The following is a 19,416-nucleotide window of genomic DNA, read 5'->3' on the forward strand; positions in this document are numbered from 1 at the left end:
GCATAACTCCAGGTTACACATTTATAACTGCTTTAGGGAATTCCAGCTGGTAAAAATGTAGACACTACACAGAAATAGTTTTAAAGAATGTAAGGCAGGCAGATTGGAGCACTGAGTTTAATCCATTATATTATCACTCTACTTTCACATTGCTTGCTACTGCCCTGACTGTATTTAAATACAATTATTACAGATCACAATGAAGACAGCTGTCTTGGGTTCCAAGGAGAAAAGCAGGATTTAAATAAAATAAATAGAGATGAAGAAGGGATGAGCCATAGTTCAGCAGACACAAGAGTGAGTTCAGTTCTTCAGCTGAAAGGATAACATTTTTACGGAACACCTTGAAGACCGAGTGCCAGTATGATTTGGTAGGATGAGGCTAAATGGAGTACAGAACGAGACAGCTCAGTCACTCATTAAGAATTACTCTAATTATATATTTTCTTTACATCCTGTCCATAAAGTGGAGGGTAGCAGCAAGGTTTAGAATTTTGACTTTTAAATGCGATTATTCCTATTACTATTCATACTCTTTTGATATCATGATTCCAATAAATGAACATACTCACATGTCATGCGGCGGTAAAAAAAAAAAGCCAATGGAATTTTGGCCTGCATAAACAGGCATACAGTGTCTAGATCCAGGGAAGTCATGCTACTCCTGTATTCTGCCTTGGTCAGACCACACCTGGAATCACACTGTGTCCACTTTTGGGCACCACAGTTGAAGGGAGATGTTGACAATTTGGAATGTGTCCAGAGGAGGGTGACTAAAATGATCAGAGGTCTGGAGAACAAGCCCTATGAGGAGAAGTTTAAAGAGCTGGGCATGTTTAGCCTGCAGAACCGAAGGATGAGAGGAGACATGATGAGAGCCATGTATCAAGATGTGAGGGGAAGTCATAGGGAGGAGGGAGCAAGCTTATTTTCTGCTGCCCTGGAGACTAGGACGCGGAACAATGGCTTCAAACTACAGGAAAGGAGATTCCACCTGAACATTAGGAAGAACTAATGTGAAAGCTGTTCAGCAGTGGAACTCTCTGCCCCGGAGTGTGGTTGAGGCTCCTTCTTTGGAGGCTTTTAAAAAGAGGCTGAATGGCCATCTGTCGGGGGTACTTTGAATGCAATTTTCCTGTTTCTTGGCAGAGGGTTGGACTGGATGGCCCACGAGGTCTCTTCCAACTCTATAATTCTATGATTCTATGACTCCATTATCCTAGAAGATGCAACAATTATAAAAAAATTACTGACTCCAGAGTAGTCTCACAGGATTCAATAGGATTTTAATTAATAGCACTAACAACACATTTTGTGTCTCAAATGTTAGACCCGCTTCTGGGTATATTTGACCTGCTGATTTAAAAAATGGCACCCATTTCCCCCTATTAGCTCTAGCTTTAGAGGTACAGAATATATGCCATATACCAGTTTTCATCTGCTTGCCCATAGAAAACCATGATAACTACATCTAAAAAATTAGAGTTGATGCGGTCTGCCCAAGGCAATTTTCTGAATCAGTGCCCCCAAATAACACCAGGAATAGGCTAAAACCTAAGACAACAGATTTTTTTTTGTTGGGCTGTGTAATTCCTGCATGGTTTGCAAAGTCTGGTTCTCGGTTTGCTCAGCTATTAATGGTTTGCAGATATGCTGGGATTGGGTTTTTTCCTGTCCAAACTAAATCACTCCACAAATTAAGTTCTAAAATCTTAAACGCTACCCATTTTTTGTAGTATGCAATAATTAAGTGATAAAAAAGCAATTCAGTAGTTGAAAATCAAGATTGAACTATGTAATCTCAATTGAAGCCAAATGAGACAAAACAGGTCACCAACACCATCTGAAGGAGTCAGAGCTCCAATTATTCTCTGGCTGCAGATTTCATTATATTTCATTTCACTTCTAAGTTTTCACAATACAAAGAACACTGAACCAGTTATTTTGTTGGGAGAAATAATAATTAGATCTGCCTAAGGCCCCATCTACAGTGTCATATAATCCGGTCTCTGAATGCAAATTAACTGCATTGAGCTGGATTATATGGCAGTGTAGACTCATATAATCCAGTTAAAACCAGTTATCGTATATATTCAAGTATAAGCTGAGTTTTTTTAAGCTGAAAAAGCCCCTCTTGGCTTATACTTGAGGCAAGGTTATTTATTATTTTACTCTGTTGTTGTTGTTGTTGTTACATTTATTATTTTAACCTATTATTATTGTTACATTATTTGAAACACAACAAGATGAGTCCACAGCAGACAAGATCACTCTGCTGGCTGTTGTATTGGATCACACGTCGGACACTTTCCAAGTGTCTAGGACTGTGTGATATATTGGCGAATGATGCGTGCAGATCCCAGTAAGGTGGCCTTGTGCAGCTGGCAGATGGTAATTTTGTCAGCGCCGACTGTGTTTAAGTGCAGGCCAAGGTCTTTAGGCACTGCACTCAGTGTGCTGATCACCACTGGGACCACCTTGACTGGCTTGTGCCAGAGTCTTTATAGTTCAATCTTTAAATCCTCATATCGTGTCAACTTTTCCTCTTGTTTCTCTTTAATCCTGCTGTTACCTGGGATTGCAACATCGACAATCCATACTTTGTTTACATTTATTATTTTACTCTATTACAATTGGAAGGATATGTAAGCACATTTACACTGAAGAAGGTTAGTATAGTAGTTTAATCAGAGTTGGACAGTCTTATCTTAGTTTTATGTAAATATTCAAAAAACATTTAATCTACTGATGCATCAACTAATGTAATTTTATTGGTATGTATTTTTATTTTGAAATTTACCAGTAGCTGCTGTATTTCCTACCCTCAGCTTATACTCGAGTGAATGTGTTTTCCCAGTTTTTTTGTGGAAAATAGCTGCCTCAGCTTATATTTGGGTCATCTTATACTCGAGCATATAGGTAATCTGCATTCTGAAACTGGATGATATAGCAGTGCAAATCCAGTCCAAAAGTGAGTAAAGTTTTTATGTTTTGCATGAATTTAGGTTCTGGACCATAATGTTTAATGACAAACTTTAGTTCAAGATACCATACTTGTTTTCTGTGTTCAAAGTTCTCTAATCTCATCCCTGATGGTTTTCAATCAGTTCCAGATCAAGATCAACCAATTTTAGAAGAAACAAATTTAATTTTTACTTGAATTCCTCAGCTGGAATAACTGAAGTATGGACAAAATATTCTCTGCTGAAAAAAAAATTAAATGTATCCATTTGCAAGTAATATCCTTTTGGCTAAGGATTTATTCAGCATAGTTCTGAGAAATACACAGAGTCTTCAGGTTTTGTTCATTCTTTGTGTTTATTCTTTAGATTTTTAAATCACATTCATATTTTTAAAAAATGTATTTTCTGCACCTCTATGAGAGCACAATCAACCAAGCAACAGTGGCAGAGTTAGAAGTATGTTGTTGGATAATGCATTAGGCTGTAATGTTTCAAGAACAACTCATACTCAGCATTTATGCATATAAGATGTGGGTGAAGTCCATGAAAAGCATTTACAGAATGCTGAATATCATTAATAAATTGGGGATTGTCCAAATGAAATACTGACCATGCCAAACATTTATATTAAGAAACAGATTCTGATCAAAACGAGAAAAAAATGAGTGTTTCTTACCTGAAACAAATGCAGCCCAATTCAGAATCAGCACTTCCGATTATCTTTCCTGGGTCAAGTAGAACCCATCAACCGAGAGAGGGAATATCCACTGTCCTTTCTATTTAAAAATCTTTTAAATCCAGTGTGACCGATCAGAGTGTAAGCTGATTTTACTCTGGAAATTTGTATTCTCTCTTCTTTGCAATAACAACCTGTGAGAAATTCTCTGTATCAATACAGAGAAAAGAAATGACCTGGCTTGAATCCTGAGGCCCAGAATTCAATATCTAGATGCCTTCAAAATTATCAGTTGCTGTTTCCTCCTATTCAGTAAATGTCTAAATTTGTGACTGAGCCACTGTACCTTCATCCGACAGGCTCTGCAATGAGTTTTCAGAGCATTATGTTTCTCCTTATACCCCCACAAATAAACACACCTTAATGATCTTTCAACATACAATTGTACTTAGGAACCACAAACACTTAGTGAGCCACAACAACACACTACTTATCTGAAAAATGGTGGAATACTCATTTACATTAGGGTTAAAAACAACAACTGAAGTGCATATACACAAAAGTATCATTGGGCTATATTAGGCATAGGCAAACTTTTTTGGGTGAGGGCCATATTGTGGGCCAGGGTGTTGCAGGCAGGCAAGGCTGGACTGGGAGGGAGGGGGTGGGGAGGAGGCTGAGAGCAGGAAAACAAGATCCAAAAACTAAAGACCAGAACTCCTTGCTCAGGGTTTCCAAGACAGGAGACTTGATACATGAAATTCCAACGTTGATCTCTACACTAAGTCCAGCCTCAGATCCCTTATCTCCCTCTTATCTAAACACCATTTTTCCCACACCTTTGTTTATCTTTCAGTCTCTGAGAACACTGAAGGTATCTCTGTCTTACACCCTCCCATCTGTATCTATGGATTCTTTGTCAATTGATTCAACAACCCTTTGAAGGCAACCATGAGCCTAATGTAGAGGTTTTCTGGAGGACATAAATATTCCTAGAGAAGTATCTCTAGGTTTTGCAACTCAACTTTATGATAGGTTTCTCCTGGAATTTACAATAGAATTTACAATAGACTTGTAGACCTAGCAAATTTCTCAACAATAGACAGCAAATTTCTCAAAATGATACTGCTACAGTCATCTTTAGGTCCTCCAGTTCAACTTTATAGTATGATGGGACCAGATGTCAGGTAATTTAATAAATCTTGCCTGGGATAGGACTGTCAAAATGTGAAGACACATAAACAATTCACAGGTTCTGTGAGAACCATAGATAGGCTCAGGAAAAAAAAAAACAACACAGATGCATCATTTCCCCAATGAAAAGTCCCAGGTCTTTGAGCTCCAATGTCACGACATTTAGTAAGGACTGACTTTCAGGTTGTGTTCAGACTAAGATTGCTAGGTAGATACAAGGCTGGGCTCCTAATATTTAATAGTTATGTGAAGCAGGGATTTCAGATAAACAAAGTCTGCTGAAATTCTTTCCTCTGTATAACCATGAAACGCACAGAAGCTTTTTCATGTCAGTCCTGGCTTAGATGAAGCCTGCAAAATAGTGGTCTAAAATTCAGTTTAACTCCCTCTGGAAAGTGAACTTAGCAGAGCTTGTATTTTTAATTAATATTCTTGTTCAAATCTAATGGAAAATCTTTCTGCATATGTGGAAAGTCAAACTAAGAGATGCCTCCCTTTTAATGCTATTTGATCTTCTAAAAGTAAATTAACTGAAGGAGGAAAATGATACGATCAATTCAACACCTTTTAAAGGTTTTTTGAACAAAAAAGAAACTTGCAATGGATATAGACCCTGCATTTACTTGTATTACAGTAAAGTTCTTACCTATTAAGAGACCATGGTGTATAACTAATGCCTAAAATAAATGAATATTATAATGATTCAGATTAACTTAAGCCTTGTTTGAATATGTGGAAGGAAAACATTTCAGAGAGAAAGCTGACAAAGATAAGGACAGGTTAGGAGAAAAGATCTATGCAAGTCTTTAAATTACCTTTGATATTATTAAGGAAAATATAGCAGAGTAGACATGTATGTATAATGTAAATATAATGGTGGCTCTTCTAGGGTGAAACTCAAGTTAACCAAGATGGCAATATCCTAGAAACCAAATCTTGCCCCAAATATTAGAGTTAAGGAACTCTTAACTGCTATAGCCTTCCCTTAGCTTATGTGTTCTTCCTTAATAACGTTTGCTAACTTGACTACATTCTGATGTTGCTTGGTCCAGTTTTCATCTGTGTCACAGTTTTCATATATGAAATATTAGGGAATATGCATGTGTCAGGTGCCATAATAGTTTCAGGACTTCAGGAAAACTGATACCATAAACATGTGTTGCCTGGTCAGAACAAGGCGAAGGTAATGTTCTTGGGCAGCATCAGTATCAGATACGCTTTCAAAATTACACAGCATAAGGAAAGCATGTCTTTGCACCTCTAAAACTGGATGTTCAATGTAATATAAAAATTGTACAAATTCCAACGAGTTTTGAAAGTAACACTTTACAAGTATAGATTGAGCTCCCAAAATTTTGAATTCTGAAATCCTCCAAAACCCATAGATGTTTGAGATAGTGACAACTTTGAATGTTTATGGTTCAAAATACACAAACTTGTTAAAATTACTTTCAGGGTATATGCATAGGACATGTGTGAAATATAAAGGAATCCCGTGTTTGGATGTGGGTCCCATCACCAAGATACCGCATTATGTACATACGGGCAGATCTCGAGTTTCAAACACCTGACTTACAAATGACTCAAAGTTAAGAACAGGGGTGAGACAACAGGAAGTAAGAGAAATCTGCCCCTAGTAATGGAAGTGCATTCCTGGAAGGGTTATCATGGGGGAAAAGTGTCTTCACTGAAGCTTTTTCACCAATCATTGCTTCCACAACAGGCCAAATTTGTCAAAATCCAATTATCACAGGAACAGAAAATGAGCTGAAATCTTCTGAATAAGGTCACAGACAGCAAAACAAACACCACAGGTATGTTAGCCCTTCCATATACTATGCAAAACTTGTGTGTGTGTGTGTGTGTGTGTGTGTGTGCAGTTACATTTAGAAAATTCAACTTAGAAACAAACCTACAGAACTTATCTTGTTCATAACTGCCCGTATATGCAAATACAGGGATTCTAAAATGTAATAGAATCCAAAATCCAAACCACGTCTTGTTCCAAACATAAGGGACACTTAACCTGTAATGACACTACTTATAAGATATTACTATGGGGGATTAATGAATCCCACCTTAAAATCCAGGGAGCTGTTGCTGAGGTGCATTTGGTGATCAAGGTATGCCCGGATGGTTTTTCCAGCCCCCTCCTCCCAATGAGTGAGGGCAAAATCAATACATCTGTTAAATTAAGTTATGCATATGTAACTAAATTCCAGTTCCCTGCGCATTTTCTGCTGGGCCCTGAGACTGGGATCTTGTTTCTGATTACCAATCGGTAGTTTTGGCTGTGAGTCAGATCAGGAAATGATACTTAGTTACATATTCATAACAGTCAGTGGTGAAGAATTTAGCCTTTTTAAAGCTGCTTTTGTTCATTATGATTGGATTTAAGCTATTTTATTTTTATTTAATTGCCTTAATTGTCAGGTACTTTGAGTCTCATTTTGGGAGAAAAGTGCAATATGAATAAATGAAAGTTTAATAAGGTATTGCTTCCCCCCCCCCCCCCCAATCTGTGGAAATAAGGTAATTTGAAGTCCAGGAAATATATATACTATCACCCCAAGAATATAGGAAGCAAACAGAATCCTAATTAAGATATTTATTTTCTGAAGTCCAGAACATGATGGCAAATTCTAGTAGCAAACACAAAATGAATTTAATGTATGAGTGGAATAGTACAAAGCACTTTAGCAGTGTTCTCAAATGATGGGAAATGATTGGTCTAAGTCATCCAGCTTCAAACAAACGTGCCACTAATGGAAATGGAGACGATAAAGGTCTGCTCATAAAACTTCAGAGCACTATCAGTAATCAACAGTGAGCTCATTTTTTTCAGAGTTAAGCAATACTGCTGTGTTCTTATGTTGGGAAATCCTTACTTTGATCTTACAAAGTTATCAGCAAATGAGCATATAGACTAAGGGTGGACCATCTGTGACCCTCAACTTAATTTCAAAACCAATTGGCAAGAAATCAGTGCAGACCCCTGGCAAGAACAGTCTGTCTCTCCCCAGGCAGCCAGCTGGGTGGGAGCAGTGTATCAGAAAGACAGAGAATGGAAACAGAGTGGGGAAAGATAGGATGTCTCCCAGCCATCGTTGGTTCTGGTTCTTCCATGTCAGTAAATCTTCTCTGGGTTTTAGTCTGAATTTTAAAATAGTTCTCAAAAGTGTTTAATCATACCCCAAGACAATTGGGGGGGGAGGGGAAGGAGAGAAAGATGGAAGAAGAAGGGAGGGATGGGATGTCTCCATCCCTCTTTAGTTCTGGTTCCCACACGTCAACGAATCTTCTTGAAATTTTAGTCTGAACTTTGAAGGAGTTCTCCAAGATAATGAACCATAACCCCAAACCAGTTCATCAACCTAGATAACATCTTTACACTTCAGACTAAAATTTAGATGCATTTCGACAGCCACCTACCACCATCCCTCCCCATTGTCTATACTGGCCAGGGTTAACTTGGAGATTAGTTCATGTAAGATTTATCTGTATCTAGTTTAATGTAAGATGAAATCTGGTAAATCAGATTAACAAGAAATCTTAAGATCCAACAAAACCAGTTATAATGTTAAGGGAAAACAGATTCAAATAGTTCCTGAATATGCTGTGTGCATTTTTTTTCTCTTGATATGATTCTTTATTTGCTACTGGGTTCCCTATAGCCACTTTGCACCTACCTCTTGGCCATACCGTCTGCATTCAGAACAGCATTCAGCTCCATTGTGGCTCCCTCAACACCCGCCATCTTTGATGACAACTTAGGAAGACTGGTCTATGGACCTGGGCTACTTTAGGAGTGGGAGGGTGCCTTCACCTAGCACTTATTTTTATATACTACCAATCTAATAACTTGTAAGCCAATCTAATAACTTGTACAACTAACTTGTAAGCCGCTCTGAGTCCCCTTCGGGGTCTTAAATAAATAAATAAATAAATACATTTGAATTGATAATGCACAGGCTTTGGACTGGGTCTCTCAATTGAACTTGGATGCAGTTATATTGTTATTGTAATAATGATGTTTTAAATGCTTAAAATGGCTTTTTTATAATTTAATGTTTTAATTAATGTTGAATCTGTGTTATATTGTTAGGGTGTAAGTGTTGGCATCGAATTGCTGCTGATTGTAAGCCGCCTGAGTCCCCCCTCAGGAGTTGAGAAGGGCGGGGTATAAATGTTTGAAATATTAATAAATTAATAATAAATTTAGTGAGGCAGGGTCTGTCTTCTCTTGTTTCTACTTGCAGTTCTTATCTTCTTTAAATGCATCAAAAGGAAAATATTCTTGTATTTTTTCAAAGCCACACAATCAATACTTCTTTCTGAGCAATGGTTAGGTGCCACATTTGGTGGGTCTGTTACATTATGCCTTTATGGGTGACTGCACACAGTACTTAGAGAATGGCTTGCTATGTCAGAAAGCTCCTATTCAGCTCTGGATGACAGCCTAGAATTGCCTCTTGTTCTTCACAGTAGGACTAATAATACATTTTAGTCTACTGGGCTTCCTGAGTACAAATAGGTGAAGCAAAGCTTAATTTTGTTGAAGTGTGATGGCTTCTATTAAGTTTTAATGGTTCAAAATTCTCCTTAACTTACATTTATAGCTGAAATGCAGTAGTTATATTTCATTGAGACAGATTACCTTATAGAGGAGATATACATAAAATCCTTGACAAAATTGACAAAACTCTACTGTCAGACCTCCCTCTACATTATATATGCCCCAAGGAAAAAATACATGACTAACAAAGAGGACCAAAGAGACACAAATCTGTAACCTGTGTGTCTATTTTAATCTATACATAGAGGTGCAATAGCTTTTTTTTAAAAAAAAAAACCTAATATTTAAATAGAAATGAAATATAGTGCAACCCTCATATCTTCAGAACCAATGTCCATGGTTTCATTGATCCACATCCAAAAATATGTCCTCTCTACACCTCCACCATGACTCTAGGGCAGCAGTGCTCAACCTGGGGGTTGCGACCTCTGGAGGGGTCAATCAGCAATTTAATAGGGGTTGCGGCACTCCTCCCTGGAATGGCTGTCAGGCCAAAAGGCCAGGCCCTGTGCACCATTCACAGGGTGCCAAAAAGGCCCTAAGAGGCCTAAGCCTTCAGAGAAGGTGGTAAAAGGCAAGCCCACAAACCTCCCTGCCACCACATTGCAGAGCGCACCAGCACCACCCTTAATGGCTGTTACAGATACTGCGCAAAACATCGAGGCCTCCATGTTGGTCCCGAGAGGGGCTCATGCACAGTCACTGGGAGAGGCCTCCCTCCTGACATTAGCAAACACACAGGGAAGAGGGCTGCTGCCACAGCACTTGAGGGCACACACCCAGAAGCTGGCACTGAGGTGCTCCTTGCTTTGAGGGGCAGTCCAGGGGCTCCAATGCCATGGCCACACTCAGTGGCAGTGTGCCATTCTCCCAGCATGGCTGCCCTCCTGGCAGCTGCATGCACGCTTCTCCTGGCGGCTGTGCCTGCACCCCTCTTGGGGCCAGCAAGGAGACCTCTACCAGAAGCTGTGGTCATGGCAGTGGGGGAGAGCTCAGTGGTCTGTAAATGTCAGAGCTGAAGTGGTTGAGGGTACTGCAAATCACATCCCCCAAGCCCCTCCAGTATTTTCTGTTGGTCATGGGAGTTCTGTATGCCATGTTTGGTTGAATTCCATTGTTTGTGCAGTTCAGAACGCTCTTTCATTGCAGATGCAACTGCAACTTCCAAATGTCTGGGTCTATTTTCCCTAAACCTCTCCAGTATTTTCTGTTGGTCGTGGGAGTTCTTTATGTCAAGTTTGGTCCAGGTCTGTAATTTTTTGGCATTTCACTGGTCTGTGGAAGTTAAAGCTGAATCAGTTGAAGGTATTGCAAATCCAATCATCAGTTGTCCATACTCCCCCAAACATATTTTTTTGTGATTAATCACTGTGCTTTATGTTCAATTTGTAACAATGAAAATGCATCCTGCACATCAGATATTTACATTACAGTAGCAAAATTACAGTTATAAAATAGCAATGAAAATAATTTTAAGCTAAAATAATTTTATGGTTGGGGGTAAGCAAAACATGAGGAACTATAGGGGTCACGGCATTAGAAAAGTTGAGAACCACTGCTGTAGGATATTCTTGGGCTGGAACACTTTCATTCCAATAGGGTTCACTATTATCCATAGCATTGCATATCTACACAAAGTCTGGGAACATATCACCAAGAATACAAGGGAAGAAGTATATACGTGGCAGCAGATAAATAAAAAATACAATTGCCTTATCCTTAACAAGAAAAAGTACACTGACACATCTGTCAAAATGACATAGTTATGAATATCTAAGTATCATTTCTTGATTTGACCACTGCCAAACCTACTGACTGACAATCAGAAGTTTGATACATGTGCAGTGATTTTAATTTAATACATTTTTTTAAATTTTATTGTTAAAAACCCCAAATTGCCTAAACTAAAATAAAAATGTGGTGAAGAGACGTATATTCTGTCTGCATTCACTGACACTTGTAATCAATGGTGACATTTAATTTAGTGCTAGAAGTTGAGGTTTGCATGACTCCAGCCTTCTTTTTATTTCTGTGACCTAGATTTATAGCCTTTGGTGTCCATGAAATATGACTGCCAAGTTTTGAAAAATCTAAAAGTAGAATATTTGTAGTTCTTCCCTTTGGTGCATTATACTAAATATAGTCCATGGCTCTCAAGCACCACAACTTAATCTCATCAGTAGAATTGTAGAAGTCAAACCAAAATTGAGCATAATGTCAAACAAGCCCACATAATATCCTACCTGAAACTCAAACTCCATTTTGCATAATTTAATAGCGCTGATCCTCTCTTTTAGATCGATAAACATTTCTCCAAATAGCATTATAAACAAATACAGCTTCAATCTTGTCCTTCTTCAAAATCAAACAGCAATAAAGCAAACTGAAATACATTTGCTGTATTGCACATTAAATTAAACCATATATCATATATGTCTTTGATCTGAGTAGGAAGCAATAAATACATTTTTAATCCTCCAGTTTTACACATAAATAAACATGTTATGAATTCTACTAGCAGTGGAAAAAAGAAATATGCCTTCTCTGTTCTCTTTTAAGCTGCATACTTAAAATGTTGCCTAGTAGTTCAGTAAGCAACAGTTGACAGGAGAACAACTTTGGACCTTCCAACTGAGTGTAATGGCTAGGCCATAGTGCTACCAATAATTGTGTAAGTGTGGTCAGATTAATCCACCTCTGTGAAATAGCAATGTGGGGTGAAATATGCTGCCCCCTTTGTGGCAATTTTGGCAGATAGAATGAACTTATTCTCAACCATGTTGTGTTGTTTTGGTGTCAACCAGCTAGTCGATGTCATTTCCCCCCACACAATTTTTTTTTAAATCCTGCAGAAATTATTTATTTATTTATTTATTTATTTGCTTCACTTTTATACCGCATATTTCAGCCCTTGACAGGCGACTCTATGCGGTTTACAGTGCAATTAAAAACACAGCAATACAACAACCGGGACGACAACGTCGCTCCACAACAATTAACATCAGACAGACAAATCAACAAACAACATATATAGCGCCTCCGTTAAAGTCAGATCCATTCTCATAGTCATTGTGCCGTTCCTATGTTCAGTTACCGTCTTCCTTAGTTAGTTGCATTGCCTAGCCAAACGCTTGTTCGTAAAGCCAGGTCTTGACCATTCTCCGAAACGCCAGCAACGAAGGTGCCTGTCTGATGTCTGCTGGTAAGGCATCAGAAATGGTGCAGAACTTGGAAAATGCAGCATGAAAAGCCTCCTGGTTTCATGATCAAGCTAAATACTTTCTTTCTTAAATTTCTTAAGAAAGAAAAAAGGTGAAAAGTTTAAACTTTCCATTTTATAAATAAATCAGAGATAATACCCTTATTCCTAAGTAAAAAACATAGACACCAAGCTGCACGCTATGGTTTGAATCATGTTGTTAATTCCAATGAACATAGGCCTATTAAATCAAATATCTGTTGGCTCACCATTCCACAATTAATTCAGTGGGTCTGTTCTAATTGGGATTAACCAGCAGGATTCACAATCATGTATTTAAATCTACACACAAACAAAATGTGGGATTGCACTGTCTGTGTTTGAGATAAAGAGACTCTGTCTTATATTAAGTGACTGTTTTATAGCTATAGTTGTAGCATGGAGCCTAGTGTGTGTAACTGTTTTCTCATAGCTTTGTAACAACTGGATCAAGCCTTATATTGGCAGCAGTGGAGCCAATCAAAGAACTTTCTACAATCAGGCTTGGATAGGGCAAATATATTGACCCTTTCCAACTGTAGTCATAGTCTTCAAGTTACATTTAACAACTAGTAACCATCAGATTTTGATCCTATTTTATTATTTTGAAATAAAGCTAACAAACAAGAGACACAAAAAGAAGGTATTATTATTATTTCATATCAAAAGCATTGCATAAATTAGTATAAAACTGATAAAAATAGGAGCACAGGCAGCTAAATATCTTTTGACCAAAAACGGGCAATGGCAATGGCATTGCCTGTAGCCTCCAACAATTCTTCCTCTGTACATGAGGCAGGGCATAGTGGATAAATATACAGATGCAGAGTTGTCTGTTCTGCTCCACAGTCACACAAGGTGTGGGATTCTTTTAGATAGTGCCATTTTGCCAGGTTGTCTTTTGATCTGCCCACTCCAATTCTGAGTCTGTTCAGGGACTTCCAAGTTGCCCATTCTTGGTTTGCCCCTGGAGGAAGACCCTCATGGGGGTAACACCTCATAACAATGTTTGTTGTGTGCTTTCAAGTCATTTCTGACTCAGGGAGACACTAAGGACAATGTATCATGAGGTTTTCTTGGCAAGATTTGTTCAAGGATGAGAAAGTGGGACTTTCCTCAATGTCACCCGGTGCATTTGCATGGCTGAGTGGGGATTTGAATCTTCTAGATTCAAATCTGACTCACATTGCAACAACGGAATAAGATAAGGAGTGTCAAACTAATTTTCACCAAGGGTCCTATTAGCCATGTGGTTGCCTTCAAAGGGCCATTTGTAATTGGAAGACTGCCTAAATGTAACTACATAGCACTGACATTGAAAGCCTTATGGGCCACATAAAATGACATGGTGGGCCAGATGTGGACTGCAGGCTTTGTGTTCGACATTTGTGCATTAGGTTGTTGGTACTGTTCCCTTATCTGGACAGACTCCAAAAGGGGGCCAAAGAAGAGAAAGGTAGTCCATGTTATTGGGGGGGGGGGGGGAGTTGAAGAAGAAGTGTTGTATCCTGGTCAGTGCTCAGAAGACTGCTCAGAAGAGGAGGAAGGGGATGGTGAGATGGATTCAGAGGGCCCAGAAATCGCAAAAATTGATTCTCCTTCATTTGTGGCCTCCGCCCTGATAATAGAACAGTACCAGGTTGTTAAATAAATAACATTTAATTTAATCTATTGCTCATAGGTTTGAATAATGTAAGCTAGCCTTTGTGGAAAACAAAGCAACCTGGTATAAACTCATTAAGAAAAATATGGGATGTGATTTATTTAGCAAATATAGGCTGTGATCTTGTTGGTTAAAGATTAAGGTGTTTAAGATCTAGTCACAGGGTGCTGTGGTTTTAACTGTTTTGGTTGATTTTAACAGTGATATTTTGTGCTATTTGTGTTTAATTCTATTTTAATTTTTGCATATTTATATATTTTAAGTTGTATACTAATGCTTTTATGTCAAGCTGTTTTGAGTCCCCTTTGGGAAGATAAAGTGGAGTATAAATAAATATAACAACAACAACAACAATTGGTTATTCCCAATTAGAGTAGACCAATTCAGTCAAATGTTTAATTATTGACAACATTTTGGTAAATCCCACTGATTAAATGGATCTTTTCTAATCAGAACTAATAACAGGATTTAGTCCTGTGTGTGTGTAACTATATGCTTAATAGTCAGAAAAATATATTGGCATCTGCTCATCATATTTCCTTGCAATTTGTTGAGATGTTTAAAGGGTTTCCACAAAGTAAACAAAATGGAAATCAGGATGCCATAATATCTTTCTTTAAATTTCTGGCTTGCTGCACTTAGCAAGTGTATAGATAATTATAGTCTCCTAAATTTTATCAATCAACTCCTATTCAACATGCTTGCTTACAGAAGAATAGAAGTCGTTATGTAAACATCCAGAGCCACTAAGCTCAAAATGATGGAGAAGCATCACTTCAGAAGTTACATGTAGCCTAATAAGAAGGCACTCTTATAGGAATCAGCAAACAATCTCCAAAATCCTTGCACTGTTGAACTTTCTCAACAAAGATGGAACTATGACCCAATCTGGCCACACACCTTTCCAGAAATATTAAGTATAGTGTAAAAAAAAAACTAGGTGAAGCTTTGCAGGCATAATGTGCCACTTGATGAAATTATGGTGGCTTATTAATTTGTGTTTATTGATAAGGATGGAAAAGCTGACCCAATATCATTTTCAAGATATACACCTGTTCTTCTCCATTGTCTCTACATGTAGTAACTTGTTTTCTTCTGATAGAATTAAGAAAATATTATAGACAGAGCATGTCAAAAGATTAAGTGAAATAATGACATCTACAAAACCTTCCCCATTTATTCTTTGATATAGAACTGAAGATAAATTAATGATGGGACGCTTTTTTTTTTTTTTTTTAGTCTGGGGTTCCAGTGTCACTCTTACGTACTGAAATATTGGAGAATTCAGGTTAAAGTTAACCTTGTACATTTAAAATGACTTCAGAAAATAAAATAAACCTAGGTTTGCACAAAAATTCATATGATTTAGTAATGTGTATGCATACACACTTCTAATTGTTTTTAAATATTAAATACAAATAGCTATACATACACAATACACTTCCTCACAGTGAAGAAAACTATAGGCTCACCCAGGGCTTTTCCACACAGCCATATAACCCGAATATCAAGACAGAATAACCCACAATATCTGTTTTGAACTGGAATATCTGACTCCACATTGCCATATATCCCAGTTCAAAGCAGATAATGTGGGATTTTATTTAGCTGTGTGGAAGGGGCCTCAGTCTGTTTCCCAGCTGTTGAGGAACATCTTGATAGCCTCTGCTTATGGTACTTTATCTATGGAATCACAGACCTGGAAGAGATCCCAAGGGTCATCCAGTCAAACCCCCTGCCATGCATGAACAATCATAGCATTCCTAACACGTGGTCATCCAGCTCTGTTTTAAAAGCTACAGATAAAGAGACTCCTTTAGTCTTCTCTTTGTCTCACCAAACAGGAGACTAAAGATTTATATTCCACTTTTATCTCAGTCAAGAGATGTATCTAGATGTACCTAACATTGGTCTTAATAGGCAGAAATAATAATAATAATAATAATAACTCTGAAAAAGGAGCCAGAAGGCCTGATTCTGGCAGCCCAAGAACAAGCCATTAGAACCAATGCCATCAAACCAGTATTGCAAAGTCGACAACAGATCTCAAATGTAGACTCTGCAAGGAAGAGATGAAACAATAGATCACATCCTCAGCTGCTGCAAAAAGATCGCGCAGACAGACTACAAGCAGAGGCATAACATTGCTCAGATGATTCATTGGAATACATCCTACCTCTGTTCACACCCACTGTTTATTTATTTATTTTTAATTTATTACATCTGGCCCGGCCATAAGGTTTTAAATTCTCTGTGTTATTGTTTATATGTAAGTTATATTAATTGTACTGTTTTATTTGCTTGCTGTTTTGTTTTTACTGATGTGTTGTTGGGCTTGGCCTCATGTAAGCCACCCCGAGTCCTCTTGGGGAGATGGTGGTGGGGTACAAATAAAGTTTATTATTATTATTATTATTATTATTATTATTATTATTATTAACTTGTGCCACAAATACCATCTACCTGCAACAAAGAACTGGTAGGATCACAAGCCGGAAAAAGTTACAGAGAATGAACACGCCAAACTCCTCTGGGACTTCCGGATTCAGACAGACAGAGTTTTGGAGCATAATACTTCTGACGTCACAATCATGTTAAAAAACAAAGGATGGATCATCGATGTCGCAATCCTAGGTGACAGCAGGATTGCAGAGAAACAACTGGAAAAGCTGACATGATATGAGGATTTAAAAATCGAACTGCAAAGACTCTTGCACAAACCAGGAAAGGTGGTCCCAGTGGTGATCGGCACACTGGGTGCAGTGCCTAAAGACCTTGGCCTGCACTTAAACTCAATCGGCGCTGACAAAATTACCATCTGCCAGCTGCAGAAGGCCACCATACTGGGATCTACATGCATTATTTGCCGATACATCACACAGTCCTAGACACTTCGGAAGTGTCTGATGTGTGATCTAATTCAACAGCCAGCAAAGTGTCTGCTGTGGACTCACCTTGTTGTGTTTCAAATAATAATTGTTATTATCATTTATTTTTATCCTGCCTCATCTCTCCGAGGGGACTCAGGGCATTCTGATCATAATTTGTTCTGCTGGGAAAAACCCAGAACTGAGAAACCAAGACAGAATTAAATTCACCAAATTGAATTCAGCTGTATTGTATTCATGTGGTATGAATCTGAAACAGCTACACAAAACCCAGCAGATGTCCACCCCACCCTCCAACAAAAATACATTCTAACTCATAGGAAGATGCCTTACATTCATGGCATTAAAACTTTAAGAAACCAAGGCTCTGGGCTGCTTTTCTTTCCTGTCTCCAGCTGCGGTGCCATGTGACAATTGCTGTTGGAACATATTCCTATTATGCTTCCTGCAGAAATAAGCCTGGAGCAATTGGACTACCTGTATTCATTGTTGTGTCACATTGTGCCTTTGCAACACATTGTCAAGGATCAATAGACCTAGTGTGGCTAATAGGATCTTATTCTTTACCATAGCTGTGTCACAGGTACGTTTATGCTTCATATGTCATTTCATTTTTACCTCCACACAAGGAAGCCAAGCTGAAATAGAATAAAATGTTCAACCTGCCTGCTATAATTTAATGCAACCCTTTAAACATTTTTATATGTAAAGTACAGCCATAGAAAGAAGTGCAACATATCTCAAGATATACACTGCCTAAGGAAGGGATCCAAAGTTAATCCCTCAATACATTGTTAGAATTCTTATTCTCCCTTTATTATGAACATTTCACTGCAACCTACTGCTGTTGAGACATCACGAAGCAGAGAACTGCTCTGTTTGGGTTAGTCTGCACTGGGCACAAGTGGGGACTAATTTAACTATTTATCTCTGATTTCCTGGTAGTGCAGACTCATATAAGGCGGTTTAAGGCAGAAAACCTGATATCAGATCCTAGGATACAGGGCCTGTCTGGATGGGTCCTGTGTTGCCTTGCCTGTGTAGACACCCTTTCAATAGAACACCAAGTTGCACAGCCTTATATAGGCTAGGCATTCAATATTGGGGCAAATGTCTTCTTCCTCTACTGTTCCATAACCACCCCGTGTGCTTATGACTCCTCTGCCTCAGAGTAAGGTGGAGGCTCCTTTTTTGGAGGCTTTTAAATAGAGGCTGGATAGCCATGTGTCGGGAGTGCTTTGATTTTCTTGCATCTTGGCAGTGGGTTGGACTGGATGGCCCATGAGGTCTCTTCCAACTCTATGATTCTATTATTCTACTTTAGTTACACACAAGAATTCTGGAATATGTTGCAAGAACACATAGAACAGTGGTTCTCAACCTTCCTAATGCCATGACCCCTTAATACAGTCCCTCATGTTGTTTGACCCCCCAACCATAACATTGTTTTCATTGCTACTTCATAACAGTCATTTTACTACTGTTATAAAACATAATGTAAACATCCGATATGCAGGATGCATTTTCATTCACTGGACCAAAATGGGCACAAATACTCAATACGCCCAAATGTGAATGCTACTGGGGTTGGGGGAGGATTGATTTCATAATTTGGGAGTTGTAGTTGCTGGGATTTATAGTTCACCTACAATCAAAGAGCATTCTGAATGCCACCAGCGATGGATTTGAACCAAACTTGGCACACAGAGCTGCCATGACCGACAGAAAACACTAGAAGGGTTTGGTGGGCATTGACCTTGAGTTTGGAAGTTGTAGTTAACCTATATCCAGAGAGCACTGTAGACTCACACAATGATGGATCTGGACCCAACTTGGCACGAATACTCAATATGCCCAAATGTGAACACTGGTGGAGTCTGGGGAAAATAGACCTTGACATTTGGGAGTTTTAGTTGCTGAACTCCACCAATGATAGAATTGGCTCAAACTTCCCACATGGAATACTGTATTTTCTGATGGTCCTTGGCAACTCCTCTGACACCCCCTCACGACCTCCTCAGGGGTCCCGACCCCCAGGTTGAGAAACACTGACATAGAAGAAGACACAGCAAATACTGAAGCCCCTATAATTATAAAACTGATTGAACTAACCATACTGTAAAGGGATTGGAATTGCAATGGTAACATAACTCACTGGGACTTCATTAATGCAAAATGGAAATAATTACAAATAACCCATCATTTGGACTTAGCAACT

General features: G+C 38.5%; 1 protein-coding gene across 1 annotated transcript in view; it reads left to right on the forward strand.

Annotated features, from left to right (window-relative positions):
• BANK1 (B cell scaffold protein with ankyrin repeats 1) overlaps positions 1-19,416 on the forward strand; it is a 192,234-nt gene that overhangs the window by 10,000 nt on the left and 162,818 nt on the right. The gene's annotated exons all lie outside the window — the stretch shown is intronic.

This window comes from Anolis sagrei, chromosome 5 (assembly GCF_037176765.1).
Source record: "Anolis sagrei isolate rAnoSag1 chromosome 5, rAnoSag1.mat, whole genome shotgun sequence".
In the NCBI taxonomy this organism is placed as follows: Eukaryota; Metazoa; Chordata; class Lepidosauria; order Squamata; family Dactyloidae; genus Anolis; species Anolis sagrei.